Source organism: Nymphaea colorata, unplaced genomic scaffold (genome assembly GCF_008831285.2).
Source record: "Nymphaea colorata isolate Beijing-Zhang1983 unplaced genomic scaffold, ASM883128v2 scaffold0004, whole genome shotgun sequence".
In the NCBI taxonomy this organism is placed as follows: Eukaryota; Viridiplantae; Streptophyta; class Magnoliopsida; order Nymphaeales; family Nymphaeaceae; genus Nymphaea; species Nymphaea colorata.
The window spans coordinates 1-24899 of record NW_022204510.1 but is presented as its reverse complement, the minus strand read 5'-3'; the positions used below and the strand labels follow the sequence as shown (position 1 = coordinate 24899).

Genomic DNA, 24899 nt, shown 5'->3' with positions numbered 1-24899 from the left:
CTTCTATTTTAAATCTTAGGATGGATCCCCAAATTCCATTTGATAAGGTGAGATCTATGTTCTAGCTGGTTTCTCAAAATCTTGAGTCCAACATCCCAGACCAGATCAGGTGAGACCTCTGATCTTGACCATTTTTTCGAAATCCCAAATCCAACATCCCAAACCGGATTGGACGAGACCTCTAATGAGTATCATATATATATCCAAAATCTTGAGTCCAACATCCCAAACCGGATCAGGTGAGACCTCTGATCTTGACCATTTTTCGAAATCCCAAATCCAACATCCCAAACCGGATTGGATGAGACCTCTAATCCGTATCATATATATATTGAAAATCTTGAATCGAACATCCCAGACCAGATCAGGTGAGACCTCTGATCATGACCATTGGTCGAAATCCGAAATGCAACATCCCAAACCGGATTGGATGAGACCTCTAATCCGTATCATATATATAAGTTTAAAATCCAACGTCCTAGACCATTTAAAATCAGACTTCTATTTTAAATCTTAGGATGGAACCCCAAATTCCATTTGATAAGGTGAGATCTATGTTCTAGCTGGTTTCTCAAAATCTTGAGTCCAACATCCCAGACCAGATCAGGTGAGACCTCTGATCTTGACCATTTTTCGAAATCCCAAATCCAACATCCCAAACCGGATTGGACGAGACCTCTAATGAGTATCATATATATATCCAAAATCTTGAGTCCAACATCCCAGACCGGATCAGGTGAGACTTCTGATCTTGACCATTTTTTCGAAATCCCAAATCCAACATCCCAAACCGGATTGGATGAGACCTCTAATCCGTATCATATATATATTGAAAATCTTGAATCGAACATCCCAGACCAGATCAGGTGAGACCTCTGATCATGACCATTGGTCGAAATCCGAAATGCAACATCCCAAACCGGATTGGATGAGACCTCTAATCCGTATCATATATATAAGTTTAAAATCCAACGTCCTAGACCATTTAAAATCAGACTTCTATTTTAAATCTTAGGATGGAACCCCAAATTCCATTTGATAAGGTGAGATCTATGTTCTAGCTGGTTTCTCAAATCTTGAGTCCAACATCCCAGACCAGATCAGGTGAGACCTCTGATCTTGACCATTTTTTCGAAATCCCAAATCCAACATCCCAAACCGGATTGGACGAGACCTCTAATGAGTATCATATATATATCCAAAATCTTGAGTCCAACATCCCAGACCGGATCAGGTGAGACCTCTGATCTTGACCATTTTTTCGAAATCCCAAATCCAACATCCCAAACCGGATTGGATGAGACCTCTAATCCGTATCATATATATATTGAAAATCTTGAATCCAACATCCCAGACCAGATCAGGTGAGACCTCTGATCTTGATGATTGGTCGAAATCTCAAATGCAACATCCCAAACCGGATTGGATGAGACCTCTAATCCGTATCATATATATAAGTTTAAAATCCAACGTCCTAGACCATTTAAAATCAGACTTCTATTTTAATTCTTAGGATGGAATCCCAAACTCCATTTGATAAGGTGAGATCTATGTTCTAGCTGGTTGTTCAAAATCTTGAGTCCAACATTCCAGACCGGATCATGTGAGACCTCTGATCTTGACCATTTTTTCGAAATCCCAAATCCAACATCCCAAACCGGATTGGATGAGACCTCTAATCCGTATCATATATATTTCCAAAATCTTGTGTCCAACATCCCAGACCGGATCAGGTGAGACCTCTGATCTTGACCATTTTTCGAAATCCCAAATCCAACATCCCAAACCGGATTGGATGAGACCTCTAATCCGTATCATATATATATTGGAAATCTTGAATCCAACATCCCATACCAGATCAGGTGAGACCTCTGATCTTGACCATTGGTCGAAATCCCAAATGCAACATCCCAAACCGGATTGGATGATACCTCTAATCCGTATCATATATATTAGTTTAAAATCCAACGTCCTAGACCATTTTAAATCAGGTTGTTCAAAATCTTGAGTCCAACATCCCAGACCGGATCAGGTGAGACCTCTGATCTTGACCATTTTTTTGAAATCCCAAATCCAACATCCCAAACCGGATTGGATGAGACCTCTAATCCGTATCATATATATAACCAAAATCTTGAGTCCAACATCCGAGACCGGATCAGGTGAGACCTCTGATCTTGACCATTTTTTCGAAATCCCAAATCCAACATCCCAAACCGGATTGGATGAGACCTCTAATCCGTATCATATATATATCCAAAATCTTTAGTGCAACATCCCAGACCGGATTGGATGAGACCTCTAATCCGTATCATATATATATCCAAAATCTTGAGTCCAACATCCCAGACCGGATCGGTGAGACCTCTGATCTTGACCATTTTTTCGAAATCCCAAATCCAACATCCCAAACCGGATTGGATGAGACCTCTAATCCGTATCATATATATGTTGAAAATCTTGAATCCAACATCCCAGACCAGATCAGGTGAGACCTCTGATCTTGACCATTGGTCGAAATCCCAAATGCAACATCCCAAACCCTAATGGATGAGACCTCTAATCCGTATCATATATATAAGTTTAAAATCCAACGTCCTAGACCATTTAAAATCAGACTTCTATTTTAATTCTTAGGATGGAATCCCAAATTCCATTTGATAAGGTGAGATCTATGTTCTAGCTGGCTGTTCAAAATCTTGAGTCCAGCATCCCAGACCGGATCAGGTGAGACCTCTGATCTTGACCATTTTTTCGAAATCCCAAATCCCACATCCCAAACCGGATTGGATGGGACCTCTAATCCGTATCATATATATATCCAAAATCTTGAGTCCAACATCCCAGACCGGATCAGGTGAGAGCTCTTATCTTGACCATTTTTTCGAAATTCCAAATCCAACATCCCAAACCGGATTGGATGAGACCTCTAATCCGTATCATATATATATCCAAAATCTTGAGTCCAAAATCCCAGACCGGATCAGGTGAGACCTCTGATCTTGACCATTTTATCGAAATCCCAAATCCAACCTCCCAAACCGGATTGGATGAGACCTCTAATCCGGATCATATATATATTGAAAGTCTTGAATCCAACATCGTAGACCAGATCAGGTGAGACCTCTGATCTTGACCATTGGTCGAAATCCCAAATGCAACATCCCAAACCGGATTGGATGAGACCTCTAATCCGTATCATATATATAAGCTTAAAATCCAACGTCCTAGACCATTTAATATCAGACTTCTATTTTAAATCTTAGGATGGAATCCCAAATTCCATTTGATAAGGTGAGATCTATGTTCTAGCTGGTTGTTCAAAATCTTGTATCATGTATATATATCCAAAATCTTGAGTCCAACATCCCAGACCGGATAAGGTGAGACCTCTGATCTTGACCATTTTTTCAAAATCCCAAATCCAACATCTCAAACCGGATTGGATGAGACCTCTAATCCGTATCATATATATATTGAATATCTTGCATCCAACATCCTAGACCAGATCAGGTGAGACCTCTGATCTTGACCATTGGTCGAAATCCCAAATGCATCATCCCAAACCGGATTGGATGAGATCTCTAAAACGTAGCATATATATAAATTTAAAATACAACGTCCTAGACCATTTAAAATCAGACTTCTATTTTAAATCTTAGGATGGAATCCCAAATTCCATTTGATAAGGTGAGATCTATGTTCTAGCTGGTTGTTCAAAATCTTGAGTCCAACATCCCAGACCGGATCTGGTGAGACCTCTGATCTTGACCATTTTTTCGAAATCCCAAATCCAACATCCCAAACCGGATTGGATGAGACCTATAATCCGTATCATATATATATCCAAAATCTTGAGTCCAACATCCCAGACCGGATCAGGTGAGACCTCTGATCTTGACCAATTTTTCGAAATCCCTAATCCAACATCCCAAACCGGATTGGATGAGACCTCTAATCCGTATCATATATATATCCAAAATCTTGAGTGCAACATCCCAGACCGGATCAGGTGAGACCTCTGATCTTGACTAATTTTTCGAAATCCCAAATCCAACATCCCAAACCGGATTGGATTGCACTTTTCAACATTGAATTTTCTAGATTACACTGGATTGCATGAACTTTTAAAACAGTTTTAAGCATGCTCTAAAGTAGAGGTTCACATTTTAAAATTCAAAATCCAACTTTTGAGATTGTATAAGATTAGACCTCTAATCTAGACCTTTGGTCTGAATCCCGCATGCAGCATCTTAGACCAGATCAGCGTTGACCTTATATCCAAAATCTTGAGTCCAACATCCCAGACCGGATAAGGTGAGACCTCTGATCTTGACCATTTTTTCGAAATCCCAAATCCAACATCCCAAACCGGATTGGATGAGACCTCTAATCCGTATCATATATATATTGAAAATCTTGAATCCAACATCCCAGACCAGATTAGGTGAGACCTCTGATCTTGACCATTGGTCGAAATCCCAAATGCATCATCCCAAACCGGATTGGATGAGACCTCTACAACGTAGCATATATATAAGTTTAAAATCCAACGTCCTAGACCATTTAAAATCAGACTTCTATTTTAAATCTTAGGATGGAATCCCAAATTCCATTTGATAAGGTGAGATCTATGTTCTAGCTGGTTGTTCAAAATCTTGAGTCCAACATCCCAGACCGGATCAGGTGAGACCTTTGATCTTGACCATTTTTTCGAAATCCCAAATCCAACATCCCAAACCGGATTGGATGAGACCTCTAATCCGTATCATATATATATCCAAAATCTTGAGTCCAACATCACTGACCGGGTCAGGTGAGACCTCTGATCTTGACTAATTTTTCGAAATCCCAAATCCAACATCCCAAACTGGATTGGATGAGACCTCTAATCCGTATCATATATATATTGAAAATCTTGAATCCAACATCCCAGACCAGATCAGGTGAGACCTCTGATCTTGACCATTGGTCGAAATCCCAAATGCAACATCCCAAACCGGATTGGATGAGACCTCTAATCCATATCATATATATAAGTTTAAAATCCAACGTCGTAGACCATTTAAAATCGGACTTCTATTTTAAATCTTAGGATAGAATCCCAAATTCCATTTGGCAAGCCGGACTAGATCGGATCTCTCATCTATCTCTTATATTAAAATTTCAAATCCCGTCGCATATATTTGATCACATGAAACAAATGGGTGGCTTTTTGATTTCCTGTAAATTCTTTTCACATCCCTTAGGAGTTTTTGAAATCATTTGAAGAATATTACTTTCTCTATATAGATCTTCAAATCTTCTCAATTCCTTGTATTTGATTTAAAATATTTCCTAAATGCTTGTCAAATTCTCAAAGTTTTTCAATACACTTTTCCATTTTGATGTTTGTTGGTTATAGTGGATTGAATGAATTTTTAAAATGATTTTAAGCGTGGTGTAAAGTAGAGGTTCGAGTTTTAAAGTTCAAAATCCAATCCAGCATTTGAGACTGTAGAAAACTAGACCTCCAATCAGAAGCTTTGGTCTAAATCCTGCATGCAACATCCTAGACCGGATCAGTGCTGACCTCTGATTCAAACATTAGCTCCGAATCCCTAATTCAACACCTCATACCAGATCAGGTTAGACCTCTGATCTATTTCTTAGATGCAAACCCTAAATCAAACGTCATTGAACTGATACAAAAGGTTTATGAATCTTTGAAATCATTTCCTGTTTTATAAATCTTTGAAACCACTCTCTAAGTTTTCCAAAATTTTGTAAATTGACTTCAAATTCTTATTATTAATTTTCTTGGAATTTTCTCAATTTCACCAGAGATCTTCAATTTTTTTGGATTTGATTTCGCACTTCTCTAAATCATTGCTAAATTCTCAAGTTTGTAAATGCACCTTTCAACTTTTAGGTTTCTAAATTCCATGGGATTGTATGTATACTCAAAGCGATTTTAAACGTGGTCTAGACTTGGGTTAATATTTTAAAATTCACATCCACATTCAAAATATACATTCGACATCCTAGTCCGGATAAGGTGAGATCTATGTTCTAGCTGGTTGTTCAAAATCTTGAGTCCAACATCCCATACCGGATCAGGTGAGACCTCTGATCTTGACCATTTTTTCGAAATCCCAAATCCAACATCCCAAACTGGATTGGATGAGACCTCTAATCCGTATCATATATATATTCAAAATCTTGAATCCAACATCCCAGACCAGATCAGGTGAGACCTCTGATCTTGACCATTGGTCGAAATCCCAAATGCAACATCCCAAACCGGATTGGATGAGACCTTTAATCCGTATCATATATATAAGTTTAAAATCCAACGTCCTAGACCATTTAAAATCAGACTTCTATTTTAAATATTAGGATGGAATCCCAAATTCCATTTGGCAAGCCGGACTAGATCGGACCTCTCATCTATCTCTTATATCAAAATTTCATATCCCGTCTCATATATTTGATCACATGAAACAGATGGGTGGCTTTTTGATTTCCTGTAAATTCTTTTCACATCTCTTAGGAGTTTTTGAAATCACTTGAAGAATATTACTTTGTCTATATAGATCTTCGAATCTTCTCAATTCCTTGTATTTGATTTAAAATATTTCCTAAATGCTTGTCAAATTCTCAAAGTTTTTCAATGCACTTTTTCATTTTGATGTTTGTTGGTTATAGTGGATTGAATGAATTTTTAAAATGATTTTTAGCGTGGTGTAAAGTAGAGGTTCGAGTTTTAAAGTTCAAAATCCAATCCAGCATTTGGACTTGATTTCACACTTCTCTTAAATCATTGCTAAATTCTCAAGTTTGTAAATGCACCTTTCAACTTTTAGGTTTCTAAATTCCATTGGATTGTATGTATACTCAAAGCGATTTTAAACATGGTCTAGACTTGGGTTAATATTTTAAAATTCACATCCACATTCAAAATATGCATTCGACATCCTAGACCGCATAAGGTGAGATCTGTGTTCTAGCTGGTTGTTCAAAATCTTGAGTCCAATATCCCAGACCAGATCAGGTGAGACCTATGATCTTGACCATTTTTTCGAAATCCCAAATCCAACATCCCAAACCGGATTGGATGAGACCTCTAATCCGTATCATATATATATTCAAAATCTTGAATCCAACATCCCAACCAGATTAGGTGAGACCTCTGATCTTGACCATTGGTCGAAATCCCAAATCCAACATCCCAAAGGGGATTGGATGAGACCTCTAATCCATATCATATATATAAGTTTAAAATCCAACGTCCTAGACCATTTAAAATCAGACTTCTATTCTATAGGTTCCAAAGTTGGATCATCTAATAGCTTAGGCTATATGCAGTGTGTAATGCAGATTTTTTTTCCATTTTGCGGTTTATTTTATCTACTTTTGGAGTGTTATATAGACTTTCTAACTTTTTCAAATCATTGCGCAGAAAACATAAATTTCTCTTTCTAATAACAAGTTAGTGCTTTGCTTTGCATATGAATCAATTTTGTGCCCATGGTTGAATTCTCGTGCATGCGCACTTCCTCTCCAGTAGATTTCATGCATACATAATTTTGGGTTCAAAGCACTTTGGTAGCTTCTCTCGCTTTCCTTCTACTATCTCGACTCTGCCCAGCTGCGTTCGAGAATAGAAAGGGGAAATGAAGAAGAAAGAGTGATTACCCACCAAATTAGGACAAACCCAACACCAACAAGGGGATTACTTTCGTTACCTTTTTCATAAAAGTCGGATCACCCTAACACACACACACACACACACATATATATATATATATATATGAAGGGTGATACAAGTGGGACCTCATAGTAAGTGGATCCAGGTCCCCTACTCTTAGTCATACTATATTATCGTCATTTACATTTCAAGACTTCATATCAGGGGACTATCAATCACCCTTCCCTCAAACCTTAACGTGTCCTCAAGGTGTTAACTCTGGAAGGCATTGGTGCACTTGTTGAGTGTTTTCCCAACTGGGATAGTGTGCGTCATCTCCTTGCCGCTCCACTATCTCTTGGACTACAGACTTGCTCTTTGGACTAAACACCCTAAATGGAAATAGAGAACGTCTTCTGAGACATTCTTTCTGCCCTTTCAGGAACACCCTTGGTTTAATAGTGACAAAAATGGAGACACTTTTCTTTTCTTATAAGCGAGAATGGTATTTGCTTTGTGGCTTTGGGTTAAACATATTTCACACTTAACACAAAAACACAAGCACGTACAGACAGACACACATACGAGCAAATATGAGAATTAAGTAAATTGATTTAATGCTTCTAATTGTTTTGATTGATTGCTCACAAGGTGTTACATGCAAAGTTATTTTTCCAAAGTCAAATTATATACTGTCGTTCATCTTTTCGAAAAGATTACTTTACACATGGTACTCTTATGTAAAAGGATTAGACGGCTCACATTAATCTGCATAGTTCTCATGTTTGTTGGCTCTAGATATTCTGTAAAGCTTATATATATTATAAAAATGTTTAGAAAATGTTTCTCATCAATATAAGATACAATTGCTCATTTTTTTCGTTCTTTGATTAGATTTTGCATTATTGAATAAGGTGCACCTTTCATCTCTTCAAGCCCTAAAGAAAAAGAGAGTCAAGAAGCGAGTTTTATGCGTGTCTTGAATATCAACCAAATTTTATTGATTGATGCTGAACCACAGCTCAATCAACTATAAGGAACGAGAACTCGGTCGGATTCAGTTGCATTTGTTTTCAACTTTTTCAATTCATGAACCTCTGTTTACAATAACATGGTTTTTCTTTTATATATATACTAAATTGTTGGTTTAACGTTTAACTTTTTAATTAAGATATCTCTTGTTTTTGCAACTCTGAAATCATATATCAAGGTAAACTACGCATTCTATTTGTCCATTTGATGGATGATGCTTTGATTTTTTTGTCATGTGACGTTTCCTGTACCATAGTTGCTTCTAGATCCATGTGTAGCTCTGTAAGAGAAAAAAAAAACGTGGGTCCGTATCTGATCATGCAAGCTCTCTGATCATTCGCAGTTTATGTGTTATTTATAACATTGAGGAAAGATGAAGTTGGAAGGACGCGTGAGAATTTACCATTGATCTTGTTTCATAATTCCTTTACATTAACTCGTGGATAATGTTACTCTTGGTAAGATTCTGGCTTTGATTTTGAAAAAAGATTGTTGTTAGTCCATAAGTTGACGATGCTCGCTGAATAGGCCATCATAATCCAATTGATACAGCTAGTTGTGTTGGGCCATAATATGTCTTAAAACCATCCAGTTATGTTGGTGGTTCTATTTCAATTGAGACATTCTAAAATCAACCGTATTGCAAGTTCCATTCTTTGATTGTGGTTGCTATTGATGTGTTTTGCTTATCAATGATGGGTTTTGGCCCTGAGTGAGTCTTAGAGATATGTACAAAAGGGACTGAAAATCTGGATGGTTAAGTCTGCTGGAGACTCACTTAGTCCTTATAAGGCTTCCTAGCAGAACTTCGTTCATGAGGATTGTGCCTACATGGTAACTTAAACCAGAAGGGAAGAGGGAATGATCTGAACTAGTGTGGTTGGGAGCAAGGCCTTGTATTCTTTAGTCTGTTCTTAGTTCACATTTTAAGCTCTAGGTTAAAACTGTTCAAATATTAGACATACTCATGTTGGTCTCTGTGAAATCTATGTGGTTCATTTTCACTCTATGTTTGGTTTGAGATCCATAATCTATCTGTCGCAGGGAAAGGTGAACGGTGGTTGTTGTTGGATTGATCGTGCGCGCTTTTGCTGTGAGGGACATCTCAGGAACCTCAAAAGCATTGCTGAATGATCAGGTTCAATACCACAGTCATCCAAGATTTCAAGCATCAAACTGAGGTCAATTCCTCAAAACATTTTCTGTGCAATCATATTACGAGAAACACCCGCAGAAAATCCCATGTTCGACATGAATTCCTCCAAGCGCTTTGCATTTGTCAGGTAGAGGTAACTGATCAAGATTCTACAAACTTAAATAATCGTAATTTCAATGCTAAAGGAAATTGTACAACTGAAATAGGAAATAACGTGGACTGCAGCTATCGACCAATGAAGGCAATTAGAATGACAAAAGGGAGTCAAGATGGCAAGTGCCTTCAGTGCAGAAATCAAAATGTGAAGTCGATTCATCATAAACAAACGGTTTATTAAACATAAACAAACAGTTTATTAAACATAAACAAACAGTTTATTAAACATAAACAAACGGTTTATTAAACATAAACAAACGGTTTCCAAAATTCTCTCTGCTCTTCTTTTATCTTCAACACAGCAGCCTATAATAAGCTGTACCAGGTTTTTATGTTGAAGCTTTGCTATTAACCTCACTTCATTCATGAACTCCATAGTGCCTCGTTTCGACCCCATGGACAGCCTCTTGACAGCTACATCCGACGCTCCTTCCAGCATACCCTTTCAATCACAAAATGCGAACTTATTATCTGTTTTTCTTTTTCATCTATGACTGGAAATCCAACAAGCAGATTGTCCACTAGAAGCACTTGAATTCTTATAAGCCTCAAATAGCCTGTGTGAGACAATGTCATCAGGCCTTTGAGAAGTCCACTATTTATCACCCTTTATGCCATTTCAGTAGTGGATTAACCAGATTTCTGCAAATTTTTAACATCTGATTCTACTAATATAACCAAAAGGATCAAACGTAAAAGTGATTTTGGTTTTTCTGCGCCGTGGAATAACTAATGCGTTACATGTATTTCTGATTTTTTGTTTTCTTTCTGCGGAATCCATGGTTTGCGCATAGCTCTTTGGTTGAAGACTGATTCTTCAGTTTGATGTTTCGTTTCCATTAGAAGTGGTGAATATAGTATTACACAATAACTTAATAATAGTTAGTATTTCATACTTTATAAACGTGAGATTCAATGTTTGGTGAATAAATGTTATGCTGTTCTGCATAGATATTCATCTAAAGCCTTATTTTCAGTTGTCTTTGTTTTACTTTTATGATTTTATCATTTATGAATTATGATTTTTTTTTAAGATGAAAGGTTTATGATGTTTTGTCTATTTGCATTGGATTTTTCAGTCAAATTTGTGTTGGAATTTTTTTGTTTATTGTGCCTTGGCTTTTTTGTTGGTTGTCTTAGTTTTTTATTTAGCTATGCATTCTCTCCGGTCAGAAACTCTGTCCGTTAGAAACTGAGCTGTGCATTTTGTCAGTTAGAAATTCTTTGGTTTTGTTTTTGGATTTCCGGTGCCGTGAAATAGTTAATGCGATACGATACGTGTATTTCTATTTTTTTTTTTTAATTTCTGTGGAATCCGTGTTTTGTGCATAGCTCTTCGGCTGAAGACTGATATTTTAGTTCAATGTTTCGTTTCTATAGAAGGGGTTAATATAGTATTACACTATAATTTAATAATAGTTAGTATTTCATACTTTATAGACGTGATGTTCAATGTTTGGTGCATAAATATTATGCTGTTGTGCATAGCTATTCAGCTAAGGCCTTATTTTCAGTTGTCTTTGTTTTGCTTTTATGATTTTATCATTTATGAATTATCATTTTTTTTAAGATGAAAGATTTATTATGTTACGTCTATTTGGATTATATTTTTCCGTCTATTTGCATTGGATTTTTCAGCCTATTTGTGTTGGATTTTTTAATTTATTGTGCCTTGGCTTTTTGTAGGTTGTTTTGTTTTTTTTTTCTAAGCTATGCATTTTGTCGCGTCAGGGACTCAGGAACCCTGTCCGTTGGAAATGAATTCTGTCAGTTAGAAACTCTTTCGTTTTGTTTTTGTATTTTCTATGCCTTGGAATAGTTAATGCCTTACGTGTCGTTCTGATTTTTCTTTTTTTTGTGGAATCTATGTTTTGTACATAGCTATTCGGCTGGAGACTGATTTTTTAGATCGATGTTTCGTTTCTATAGAAGGGGTTAATATAGTATAACTTGATAACATAATAATAGTTAATATTTCATACTTTATAGACGTGAGATTCAATGTTTGATGAATAAATATTATGCTGTCGTGCATAGCTATTCAGATAAGGTCTTCTCTTCAGTTGTCTTTGTTTTGCTTTTATGATTTATGAATTATCATTTTTTTTAAGATGAAAGATTTATGATGTTACGTCTATTGGGATTATATTTTTCAGTCTATTACATTGGAGTTTTCAGCCTATTTGTGTTGGATTTTTTAATTTATTGTGCCTTGGCTTTTTGTTGATTGTTTTGTTTCTGTCCCATCAGAAACCCTGTCCGTTAGAAACTGAGCTATGCATTCTGTCGGTTAGAAACTCTTCCGTTTTTATTTTTAGATTTTCTGTGCCTTGTAATAGTTAATGCGTTATGTATATTTTTTATATTTTTTTAATGTCTGTGGAATCCATGTTTTGTACATATCTCTTCGGCTGAAGACAGATTTTTTAGTGCCATGTTTTGTTTCTATAGAAGTGGTTAATAGTATAACATGATAACTTAATAATAGTTAGTATTTCATACTTTATAGACGTGAGATTCAATGTTTGAAGAATAAATATTCTGCTGTTGTGCATAGCTATTCATTCCGTGGTAGCAACTGAGCGGATAGTCATGTATCGGGAAAGATTTGCCGGAATGTACTCTGCACGTGCCTATTCACTGGCACAGGTTGGAAAAAATTACTACTCTAGTTTAAAATCTTATTGTTATGCCCATATATGTCACCTCTTCCAAGAATCATATGTTTTTCAGTTTAAGAATCACTTGTATTCCTGGTGGTGGGTTGGGGTACAGATGTAAATACAGTAGATGTAGCTATTGCCTCATCCAACTAGTCAGGAACAGGCTGTCAGTCATAGATAAAGGATTCAATGTACATAATTTTATCAAATCCAATTGCTCGAAAGGATTCAATGTACATAATTTTATCAGATCCAATTGCTTGATATAATTGATTTTGAAGATCCACTGGATTTGATAAAATGGTTGTACAAATGGTAGCGATTGATCACTTTTTCCATATAATGAATTTCTTGAGTATGAAAATTCGAAGTTGGGTTCAAGTTGGACATCAGATAACATCTAACGTTTTATCCATAGTGGTGGAAATAGATGCAGGAAAATACCAAGAAAAAAAATTATTTCAACTGAATTTCTATTTCATCTGTATGAATGCAGGTCGCCATCGAAATTCCTTGTGCATTGATCCAAGCTGTTACATTTTGGATTATCACATACCCTTCAGTTGGTTATTACTGGTCTGCTTATAAGATCTTATGGTACATCTTTTTGCTATTTTCTATGCTCATCTTGGGATGCTGGTGGTCTCATTAACTCCAAACGCTCAAATTGCTGCTATCCTGCAATCTGTTTTCAACACATTACTGACTCTCTTTTCTGGCTTCCTGATATCTGGAAAGTAAGAATAGATTTGTGCTTTTGCTTTTCTGGATGTCGTTATAGAATACTTCTGGATTCTTGCTCAACATTAATTAGTTTGCTTTCTGAAAAAGGGTCTGGAAATGGCTCCAGTAGAGCTTGATCTATAAACAACTATTGCTCGTCTATCTTGGGCAAGCAGCAAATTCATGTACTCTAGGAAGTAGTCATTCAGAGTTGCATCGTATTCAATGCATCCAACATCTACTCAGAGTACCCAACCTAGTGATAATCAAAGGACATGCTTTCACTAAACTCATTTTAGGTGGCAGATCACTCTTGATCCAAGGAATGAGCTAAAAGACATTTCTAACCCATGCATGATGGGTGAAGCAATTAAGATGTGGTAGGGTAAAAAAGGCTGCTCCTTGATGCTTGTAGAAGATCATCTGAAACCTCATCACATCAGGCAAACAATCGCATACTGAGAATAGCCTCAAAAGCCTGAAGCTTGCTTATACTGGTGCAGGATATGTCCCATCATGACTAATGTTTATCTGACTAATTACACAAGTAACTAATTAACCTCGGATGTGACCTTTAAGAAAGAAAATAGTTATGGGATTGTGCTAATATTCACTAATGAGGTCAACTCTTTTCTGATACAGCAAATTCCAAAGTGGTGGATATGGCTATACTGGATGACCCCTTCAAATTGGACTATCCGTGGACTTTTTACATCACAGTATGGTGACATAGACAAGGTGATTGACGTATTTGGAGAAAAGAAGGCAGTTAGTTTGTTCCTGAAAGATTATTTTGGCTTTCCGCATGATCAGTTGGGCGTTGTGGCAGTTGTTCTCATCGCATACGCTGTTGCCTTCGCTTCTTTGTTTGCTTATTGTATATCTAAGCTTAATTTTCAGAGAAGATGATTAGATTTATGTTCACTCAATTTATCTCAGCTAATATAGAACAGCTCGACTGCTTACATTCTTGTCTTTGAGAAGATTAGGTACCTAAGCTTCAGCTAAACAATGGCAATGACCTCAACTATCAACAATATCGGATGTGTGTGTATTTCGGCCAACCGACGTTCTACGAGTTTTATGATTGTTTGACCAGATCCCACCCTCTGTTTTTCTGATTTGACTTGATGAGTTCGGGCGGTCAAACTTGAGTTTGAAAAAGGATGGGAAACTCAATAATGTGTCGATTGGATTTTATGGCCCCTCAAATTCTCAATCAATTTAAACCCGTTGGTTTTAATGTAAATCAAAATTGGTGAGCACCTTGTATAAATCTAAAAGTATATATTTTGGGTTTGTACATTTGGATAGACAAAAGTAATTTTTAGATGTTTAAATATGAAATGCATGGGCTAATGGCTTTCAATGCTTTCTATTAAAGATGTATGACAGACCAAGTCTTACAAAAATAGATTGCATCTGATATAGTTTTTGTTTTCCTAAGCAAGCAGATAAAAACGTGATAAATAGTTAATATTAAGACATAATAAATTTGCAGGTTCCAATTCAGCCGATTGCATATGATCCGAGTATCCTTGCAAACTCACTTGCCGGGCACCTGTAGGCCCCATCTGGTTTCAGGAAAAAGAGGGATTTATTCATATCTAACTGTCGACGTGAAGAAGAAGAAGGCAAGCAGAAGCCATCATGGGCGTCCATAGAAAGTGAAATAATAGGATTTTATTGAGAAAACTGAAAAGTACTCAAAAAAGTCAAATTTAAAAAGTAACATGGAAGTTGCGGTTCCTATTTAAAAATAGCAACCTTCTCGCCTTCCTTTTTATTAGGTTCCAGAATTTAAAAAAACGGTAGAAGAAAAATAGACGTTGGGGAACCCTCCCATCTCTTCTTCGTCGAAACGCCAAAAGAGAGAGAGAGAGAGTCGAGGAGGAGGCATCATGGCTTTTGGGGTTGAGAGTTGGACGCCAAGAAGCATAGTTCGGTTGGAAAAGGCATCTCCTTCTGGGCAGCATGGTTGAGCAGGTTAGACCTCCGATCTGATCTCTGTCATTCTCATTACTTCTCCTTTATTTGTTGATTCCTGTTGGTCATCTCATTTGTCTTGCCCCTCTCAAACTGTAGAAGTAGAATCACAATGCGAGTTTCCTTGTGTTTTTTCATGCATCCGCAACGGGCATAGTCAATCGGGGATAGATTGCTCGGGCATAAAACTAGCTCTGGGTTAAATTTTTTCAACAAGTTTAAAAAGTTGGATTTCTATATGGTATAGAAATTTCTTCATCCATATTCGAGTTCGAATTCGAATGCGTGAACATCTATAAATAGAATTATGGTGTCCGATCCGTTAGATTACCTACCAAAAAGCAACAAGTAATGTGAAATTAATTATGATTAGCAAGCAACCAAATCGTAGTTCGGTGAGCGTAGTGCGAGAGGGCTTAGGGTTCGCCTGGCACGAGCAGTGGGAACGAGTCCGGCTATGGCTGCCGGTCCCCCGATGGTCGATCCTCTTTCCCGGGGGGCGGAAGACAGCGGCAAGGAGTCAGCTGCGGCCCCCCAATAGAAGTCACGATGGAGGAAGGAGAGTCTTCTCGTCGTTCCTGAGTATCGATTATGAGCAAGCAAGAGAAGCCGAAGCTGATGGATGTCGAAGATGCTCAGGTCGCCTTCGATGGCAAGGTTCCAGTGATTCGTTTCTCCCATGAGGCAACGAAGCGTTTGAATGAACCCCTCAGGTTCTCGGCAGTGGCGGGACTTGTTGGGGGAAGGAGCAGACCAGGGACGGACTAGGCCTATGCCCTTTTTCGTTGAAACAACAATGGAGCAGGGTTACAAAAATCCACAGTTTTCTATAGCAGGAAATGGCAGATTCTTGGTGAAAATTAATATGGAAGAAGAACCCGCTGAGATCTTGAGAAGGCGCACTTACTGAGTGAGCGGTCGCATGCTTGTTTCAACTTTTAAACTTTCTTTTACATGCTTTCTCATTCATTTTTTGCCATATGGCATGAACGCGCATGTGCACTTTGCATCACGTTTGGCCTGTTTCTGTTTCCTCTTTGTTCTTTAAATACGACACAATGATAATTTTTAAGTGTTTGTGCTTCACATTTCCTTGTACACCTTGGATGCGTGTCACTACTATTGAAGAAAGTAGAGCAGAGTATTGTAAGTGTGCTTTACAAATATCTGTCGGAAACATCCGACTGTCAACTTGATCTTTCTTCATCGTTCAACCCAACAGGTGTGACCTTAGATATTGGTCAGTGTAATTGGTTAATTCATCAAAGAATTTACTTCGTTACAATGTGCTTAAAATTTCATGTTTAGATTGTAATTTCGATCAAAACATTAAACTGAAGGCGTGTGTCAAATTATATATATATATATATATATATATATATGTACATATATATATTATACGATTAATGGCATTCAAACAGAAAATACATGAGCTTATCGTCAGAAGCAGATATTTAGATTTTCTCAAAGTAAAAACTTTTTGGCCTCTTTAGTATTATAATGAAAACACGTAATAATAATAATAACAACCGTTCGCCAAAAAGTGTAAACGAGGTCGTCCAAGTACCTATTGTTGTGTTTAAATTTTAAAATGACAGTCCGGGCTACGACGTTCTCGATAATGTTTGAATAGGAAGAGAGGAGGTGTCTTCTACTGGTCAATGGATATCTTGGCCATTAGATGTCGTTGCACCTCCTAATCCATGCACCTCAATTTTCAGATGTCTATGGATTTAAACCATTTTCCACTCCAAAATGTTTGGGTATAAAAGCTACTTGGTGCAATGTTGGATAGAAGCACCATTTCCAACATAATACACTTCACAATATTTGATTCCATCAAAGAAAGTAGAGAAGAGTATTTCAATACACTTCATATTTAAAAGGATCTCCTTTTTGTTGAGCTAGTATCCAACTTTAGATATGTCAGAGAACCAGAGCAGTCTAGTTAATTGAATGGTCTCTAAAGAGGATGCCAACAATCTCTTAAATTGTAAGTTCAGGCTTGACCCAGATATCAGTCCAGAGGTATGTTCTTGCATCAGCCAGTTTACTAGCTTCTCGAAACTTTTAAAAAATGTATCATCATAATTGTGTTTTATTTCTAGGAAACTTGGATCCCCCACTTTCCTTTCCTTAGCAGAGTAACTTGCTTCTTTCTCATGATGCACATGCACATTTTTCTTCATGAAAATTAATTCTTTTTCTACCTTTACAGGCTGTCTATCAAAGGCTATTGCTTCTTGTGCTTCAATGGTCGTATCAACAACTTTTTTAAACGTGAAGAAGATGCATGTATGTTTCCAAAGGTACGTCTTGTAATTGAACGCTCTAACCCTTGTTCTGGTCGAACTCATGAGTTTGCAAGTGTGGGGCACTCTCTTTGTGACACCTGGTATGCAGGTTTTCTTTCCTAGTTACCTTAGTTCCTTAAGTAAATTGTATTTTTTTTTCTATTGAAACATGATGCTTATTTATACTTCTTGATCTTGAGATTGATAGCAATTATTTCTTATTTTTCTGTTCTAGTTTAGATTTATTTAACTGTTATTTGTTTGCCTTGTAATTGCATTGAGATTATGTCTAAAAAGGATTGCTATGTTATGTTGAAGTTGTTTTAGTTTTGCCAGCTTAGTTGTGATCTTGTAGCCCTTGCTTGGATAGTATCAGCTATAGGTTTTCTAAAGGATTGGCATTCACTTGCTGTCATTTTAAGTCTTGCATGAAACTGTTGCAACATGGTAGGTAGCTACTTTCCATGTTTATGGTTATCACAGGAAATGCAAGCTGAAACTTTCAGGAAAAGCAGCTGAAATTTGCAAAAAGTACAACATGACAGAAATTAACAGTGAAAGGACATTCTTATATGATATGATGGCACATCTATAAGATAGGCACATCTAAAAAAAATAGTTAGGTTTGGGGAATTGTGGACTAATGGTTTTTTGTGATTTTGTAATGGACACTTGAATTGTTGTGGCACCACTTTGTGTAATCATTGAAATCATTATTGCTAATTGTGGTAACTTGTATTTCAATGGTTATACTAGGTTGGTTGATTGATTTGTCGGTCTTGTTTTTGGTGCATGATCTCCAAATATCTCAAAGTTATTTTTTTGGTTTGTAAGATAGGTAGGATTTAGATTTTATATGGTTTATAACTAGTGTTGTATCTGTACCTTCTTGCACATTGATCATAGGCTGAATGCTTAGGTATTATATTGTGAACTGCAGACTTGTATGGTATTTTGCTTTGATTTATGCATATCTTTTTTTGTCTTATTGCTTAGACAGTCATTTTTTAGCAAATATTATTTGTGCTATCTAGCAAGGTGCATGGTCTTTAGTTTGGCATACCATTCGGGGTCTAACAGAGTCCAAATCTGTAGTTGTCATTATGGTTTAACTGATGATTTTAGAAAACTTGCCGCGTAGTATTGGTTTATTTTGTTCTTCCTTAAGGAATGTGAAGAGCTTAACCCAAACCATTTGCCAAACCTGCAATCAGTTAAGGACCCAACATTTATGGGAACTTGTCCCCCTTAAACTAGCCTTTTGTGTAGAAGACACTATTTTTATGGGAGTATTGGTGAAGTTTGTTTTTCTACCCAACCAACCCATCTTGTTTTTCATTTTGTCGTTTCTTTAGGGAGTATAGTTCCTTCCTCCTTTTGATATACCATTTGATGTCATGAATTTTTATAAAAGAAAAAAATTTAAATTTTACTTAAAAACATTGTTAAAATTGTTTTCTCACACCATGATATATGCCTTTGGTTTATTCTTAGTACCTTCTCGAGTAAAAGGAGAAAATTTTAAGTTTTTGTTGTCAATCAATGGAAGAGGAAAGCTGAAAATTCCTGTATATGAGCAGTAAGGAAAAAACTTATGAAGCTGAGAAAGTCAAGACTAGAAAATGCTATTGACTCTGATGATCAAGCATCTACAAGGATTCAACAAGAAAATATCTTGAGAGAAAAGCCATAATGCTCTGTAAGATCTTGGCAGGTAGCAAAATGAGAGTTGAGAGATGGGCTCGGGGCTTGTGTAGTCGTTCCTCTGAGTCGTTAATCGAGAGTACCGGGTAGACATATAGGTGATTTATGTCTGTCCCGCGAAGATAACGACTTATGAACCTTTGGCTCATCGAAGCCCGTAAGCTGAAACGGGTGGGACACGTGACAAAGCTACACATTACCACCAAAGCGGTGGAGCTCCGTAGTAGCCTTTGGGGTGGTGAGGTATTCCCTCAAAGGTGAAGGTCAGCCTTGAAAAAAAAAACAAGAAAAAAAAATCGAAAAGCCAAAAGGCCAAATGCAAAAGAAAGAAAGAAAGAAAAAAAAGAAGAAGAAAAAAAAAGTGCTTGCCAAGTGATGAAAAAGCATGAAGGTTGAACTCGCATGAATTGAATGTGACAATCTTTCATAGATGTGCGATGTTGGGATCAATATCTGCTTCTCTTTCTTGATTACCTAAGATGCCGAGGATGATTCCTTTATGTTCATATTTTGGAAATTGAAAGACATCCTTCTAGAGATTTGATGGCATTGACGCAAAATGAATCTTGATGCTTGTACGGTACTATGGGTAAATGAAGGTCATACTATTTGCACAACACAGGCACTCTTGCTTATGAGTTAATTGATTGTTTTTGAACTATTTCAAAGTGAAAACTTGACATCTCTTGTTATATTTGTAGGCTTCCTAGACGTAGGATGAACTAACTAATTCTCGTTGGTCTTGAAAGATGTTTGTCATTTCATTACCAAACCACTTGTCCATTCATGGAATAGATGAAATTCCTCAAAACCTAGTCCACTCATGCTGAGTGTGATGAATTTTCTATCATTTCCTCTGTCTCAGGAGACACAGATCATTAACTGAGTGTATTCAACATAACCCAGACTTAGGGTTGAGTCTGTCATGGAAGGCCTTTTATCTCTTTTCAAAAGAATTAGTCGATTTTGAATTGTTACATTTTTAAAAGTTCCATCCATCGAAGCTGCATTATGTCCCTGGGTCCGTCATGGTTTTAGACCAGGTTTGTACTCAGTTTCTTCGTGTCTTGTTAGTCGAATAGATGCTTTAGTTAAGCATTGTACATGTCCATCATAGGTCAAGGTCATTGGTTTGATTTGTTTTCAAGATCACATTCTGGTTTAGATAGAGTATTTTAGTTTTGTTGAGTTGACCCATTGTTGGTTTGATTTTCTGGTAGTTCAATTTTTTCTTTTATTGTCTACTTAGTGGTTTTCCAGCTTGTAGTGTTTATTTTTCACTTTCATTGTGAAATGGGTTTGTTTAGGAGCTTTGTTGACTTAGTTGTTTGATTTTCATTTTTCAATGTATTTACTCGATTCTTTGGATAAATAAAATCTGATCAAGGGGTATGTTGGTTGTTGTGTCACATTTTGATACTTTGAATTGCATACTTCATTGCTTAAGTTTTTAGGTTGCTTGGCTGAATATCTATGATGACATTATCATCGCATCTAAGGGGTCAGCATGTCAACTGCGAGTTTAAGTCTTGCTGTTTTGTGTAATAGTGCATATCTATTTTCATTAGTTTTAGGTTTCTAGAGGTAGGAACTGGAACTACTGATGGTGCACTACATTAAGAGTTGAAGGTGAAGAACAACAACAAGGTGGAGGGGAGAAAGTTGTAATTAACAGCTTGGGATTTGGAAATGCTATCCACTTCTTATATACAAAAAGGGCTACGTTTACAAATCCTCTAGGCTGTTGGAAGCCACCACCGAACGCCGCCTCAAGTCATCCCTCTCCCGATGCCTCTTGCACTTCCCCTTGTGAGACTACCAACTTCGTTGATTGCTGTGATGAAGGTGTATGGTTTGATGTGTTTGATTGCTGTGACGAAGGTGTATGGTTTGATGTGGCCGCTGCCGATGGGGTCGGTGTGTTGAAGTTGATGATGGGGTCGGTGTGTTGAAGTTGATGTCTGCTGGTGAGGTTCAAGTCATTGTCAATTCCTTGTTGCCACTGGTTGATGGCACGATGATCAACTTTGATGATTACTTTCTGCCTCTCCTTGCAGTTCAGGTATTCTCTTTCCATCTTCTGTGGATTAATTTCTTTGTCACCAGCTCTACCATCACTCTTTTAGGTGTAAGCTCTGTTATTCTTGATTTCCCACAAAAATTACATGCATGTGAGACTGTCAAAACTTACCCACTGTTTGTTTGGATGGAAGGATAGAAATGAATGGATGTAAAGGAAGGAAAAGGAAAGAAAGAAAAGGGAAGGGGATGAGAAGGGAAACGAGAAGAAAGGAAAATGAAGGACAGTCCACCATCGATCTTTATCTATTTTTTGGTCAAATTTAGGTGTTGAACTCAACTTTACGCCCTATTTCAGAATTTTTGGACCTGAAGATTTGATATTACAGATTTTTTATAAAACTCTGCTACCTGGGTGCGTGGAGTTGGAATTTCTAATATTTACCTGATTTTCCCCTAATTTTAGCTTTCTAAAGCTTATTTTGTCTAGTAAATCATGTCTAGTAAATCATGTGCTAGTCTAGGAATGAGTTTTAGGGTAGGTAACATTGTGCTTGCATGGCCTCTTCTTGACGTGCATGCAAAGGGCGGATACCACCGAAAGAAGAAGCTCAAGAAGTGTAGGAGAATCCCAAAGCCATATTTTCAGCCCCTTGAGCATGTAAGCGTAGACCTCACAAGGAGTATTTTGTGTTTGAAGAGCTCCTACAGTTGGTGTTGGATAAAATTGAAGTTTAATTGGAGGAAATTTTCACGCACTGAAGGATGTGTGTTCATTTTGTTTGATCACTGTACATTTTTGTATATGATGCACTGGTGCCATTATTTTGTTTGATCACTGTACATTCTTGCATATGATGCACTGGTGCCATTATGAAGGACAAGCTCAGGTGTCACAAGGGTTTGAGAAATGACAGAAGGCACAAGGATTTGAGAAACTACCGGCCTACACAAGGATTCGACAAACGACAGGCCTTCTCACACTAGGTCTCTTTTGTTGGCAAGTTTTATGAGACGTGAACTCTCTAAGAAGTCAAGTTTTATAACATGTTTAATGAAGAGACACTCTCTAGAACTAGCCCCTTGATCATGTGAGAGGCGATGAAGCCCATGTTAACCCTCTTAGGGAGTATTTTGAGCTTAAAGAACTCCTGCAGTTGGCCACCATCGAGATGCTGTTGACCCCAGAAATCTTCACGCTCCATAGATACCCTTGGAGACTTTAGGGTTACACAAAAACTTAATGAGGCTTACCTCTGTGTGAGACTCTTCTTCTGGCCTAACTTAGAGTTGGGGAGAGTGCATTGGTTAATTGCTTACATTGCTGCCCCTATAATGGATGCTGAAGCAGTTCAGTTTGCTGCACATGAAGCCTTGGTTGATGCTCTGGATGCTTACAATTCGTCCTAGAGACATGATGAATAGCAATCCTATAGTGAGAGAGTCAGAAACGAGAATCATATTGGATTCTTTAAAGAACAAGGGGATGAGAAGCGAAAGGAAAATGAAGGAAAGTCCACCTTCCACTTTATCTATTTTTTGGTCAAAGTTAGGTATTGAACTCAACTTTACACCCTCAAAATTTCAGAAATTTTGGACCTGATGATTTGATGTTATAGAATTTAAAATTTTTATTAAACTCTGTTTTCTGCTACCTGGGTGCCTGGAGTTGGAATTTCTGATATTTACCTGATTTTTCCCTAATTCTAGCTTTCTAAAGCTTATTTTGTTTAGTTCAAATCCCTTAGGGTAGGTAACATCATGGGTGGGTGGCTTCTTCTTGAAGTGCATGTGAGGGGCTGGTGACCCTTTTGACCTGGAAAATCTTGCAGGGAGAGGACACTTGTAGAATTAGCGCCTGATTTTTGAATGGAAGTGGTGGAGCAGAGGAAGATGGCAGAACAGGCGATCGGAAATCGCCTGATTCCGGCAAACTCCGGCACCGGTTCCAGTCGAGCACTGGACCGTTGGATCCGCAACTTTCGGGCGATGCTACAGGTCTTTGAAGTTTCATACAGTGGTCGGGTTGCCTGCGACGCGGTCTCAGAGGCAGAAACAGGCGGAGGGACTTGGATCAATTCCGACATGCTCCGGCAACGGTTCCGGGCGAGGTTGGGCTTTTTGGATCCGACACTAACCCACGGTGCTGTCTGAGCAGTTTGAGGGCCAGCGGAGACCCGCGTCGGCGGTGGTGTGCAGTTAAATCAGGGGCGCTGGAAATCTTACTATTCCAGTGGGGACTTCCTCCGGCGACAAGATATGGCTCGATGGAACCGCAGCGAGTCGGGGATTCTGTATCCGGTGACGTGAGCTTACTGATGGAAAGGAGAACCTTGATTATGATGGGGAGCGGTGCGCAGGACCAAAAATTTTGGGGGCTTCTGCAAGAGGTAACCTCGCTGCCAAGGGCATCCACGAGTCTCATTCGGAAGGGTTTGCGGCCATTGGTGTGGTCACCAGCAGAAATACAGCAGCTTGCAAGAGGGACGAACCACCAAGTGCACCGCACACGGCCGAATGGGCCTAATCCTCAGCAGCAAGAAGAGGGGCAACAAGGCGGGCTGAGGCCCAGTTAGGGGAGCTCCACTGGGCAGAGGGCAGTTAGGGGAGCTCCACTGGGCAGAGGGCACGTTGGAGAGGAAGAGACACGATCTAGGTGAATTCCTGGCAGGTGCTCCCTCTTTTTTTCCCTCATTGGTTCTTCCCTAATGCCTTCCTTAGGCGGATGAGCCAATACGCGCTCACAGTCGATAACTTCTTTGAGCGTCGCCTCCAGACGGTCGTGTTATAGTCGGGGATGGCTACGTCGAACAGGGAAAGGTGAGTTAGGATTTCTAGGGCAGGTTTCAACAGTGTTTATTTTTTTATTTTGCGTTTGTCATTGGATTTCTGGATAATTCAAACATGGGAAATTTAACAGATTTCTTTCTTATTCTTGTGTGCTTATGGAAATCGTTGATGCAGGATATGGCGTTTTTGTGCATCAACGGATTCAGACTGTCTGCCCTTGAGCGGTGCTCCCTTTCTTTTTCCCCATTGGTTCTTCCTTAATGCGTTCCTTAGACGGATGAGCCAGTACGTGATCACAGTCGATAACTTCTTTGTCTCCAGACGCTCATGTTAAAGTCGGGGATGGCTACCTCAAACAGGAGAAAAGTAAGTTAGGGTTTCTCGGGCTGGGATGCTCGATGTCTTGGAACCTTGGCCTTGTCATCCTCTGTCCACTCACAATCTCAAGGACTATGACCTCAGACAGCTGGGTTGGGACAATTGAAATAGGAAAGTTCTAATTCAATATCAGACGGACAGAGGATGACAAGGCCAAGGTTCTGGTCTTCTTGTAGTGTGCATGATTGTTGTGGGGATGTGCTAGGGTTCCGACCTTGACTTGCTCTGGTTTTTAAGGATCGGATTTAGGAAAATCAACAATTGAATGAGAATCGAGCCACTCGCTTTTGCCGCCACAGTTTTGGTCCTTATTTTTTTGTTCGGTTTAC

At 38.2% G+C, this 24899-nt stretch overlaps 3 long non-coding RNA genes across 4 annotated transcripts; 2 read left to right on the top strand and 1 right to left on the bottom strand.

The window, feature by feature from the left end:
• Positions 1-301: 301 nt before the first annotated feature.
• On the bottom strand, positions 302-2234 carry LOC126409275 (uncharacterized). Its single transcript, XR_007572177.1, has 3 exons — positions 2170-2234; positions 1112-1371; positions 302-614 (listed from the first exon to the last, which is right to left on the bottom strand). It is a non-coding gene; the product is annotated as an uncharacterized LOC126409275 (long non-coding RNA).
• A 5671-nt stretch (positions 2235-7905) lies between these two features.
• On the top strand, positions 7906-13407 carry LOC116267920 (uncharacterized). The gene is made up of 3 exons (XR_004175696.2): positions 7906-9159; positions 9746-9984; positions 13173-13407. It is a non-coding gene; the product is annotated as an uncharacterized LOC116267920 (long non-coding RNA).
• Positions 13408-15222: 1815 nt separating this feature from the next.
• On the top strand, positions 15223-24499 carry LOC116267919 (uncharacterized). 2 transcript variants are annotated; one of them, XR_004175695.2, is made up of 4 exons: positions 15223-15385; positions 17604-17694; positions 20952-21445; positions 24367-24499. It is a non-coding gene; the product is annotated as an uncharacterized LOC116267919 (long non-coding RNA). The 2 variants fall into 2 exon arrangements; XR_007572176.1 differs by lacking the exon at positions 24367-24499 and adding an exon at positions 23235-24208.
• Positions 24500-24899: the final 400 nt, after the last annotated feature.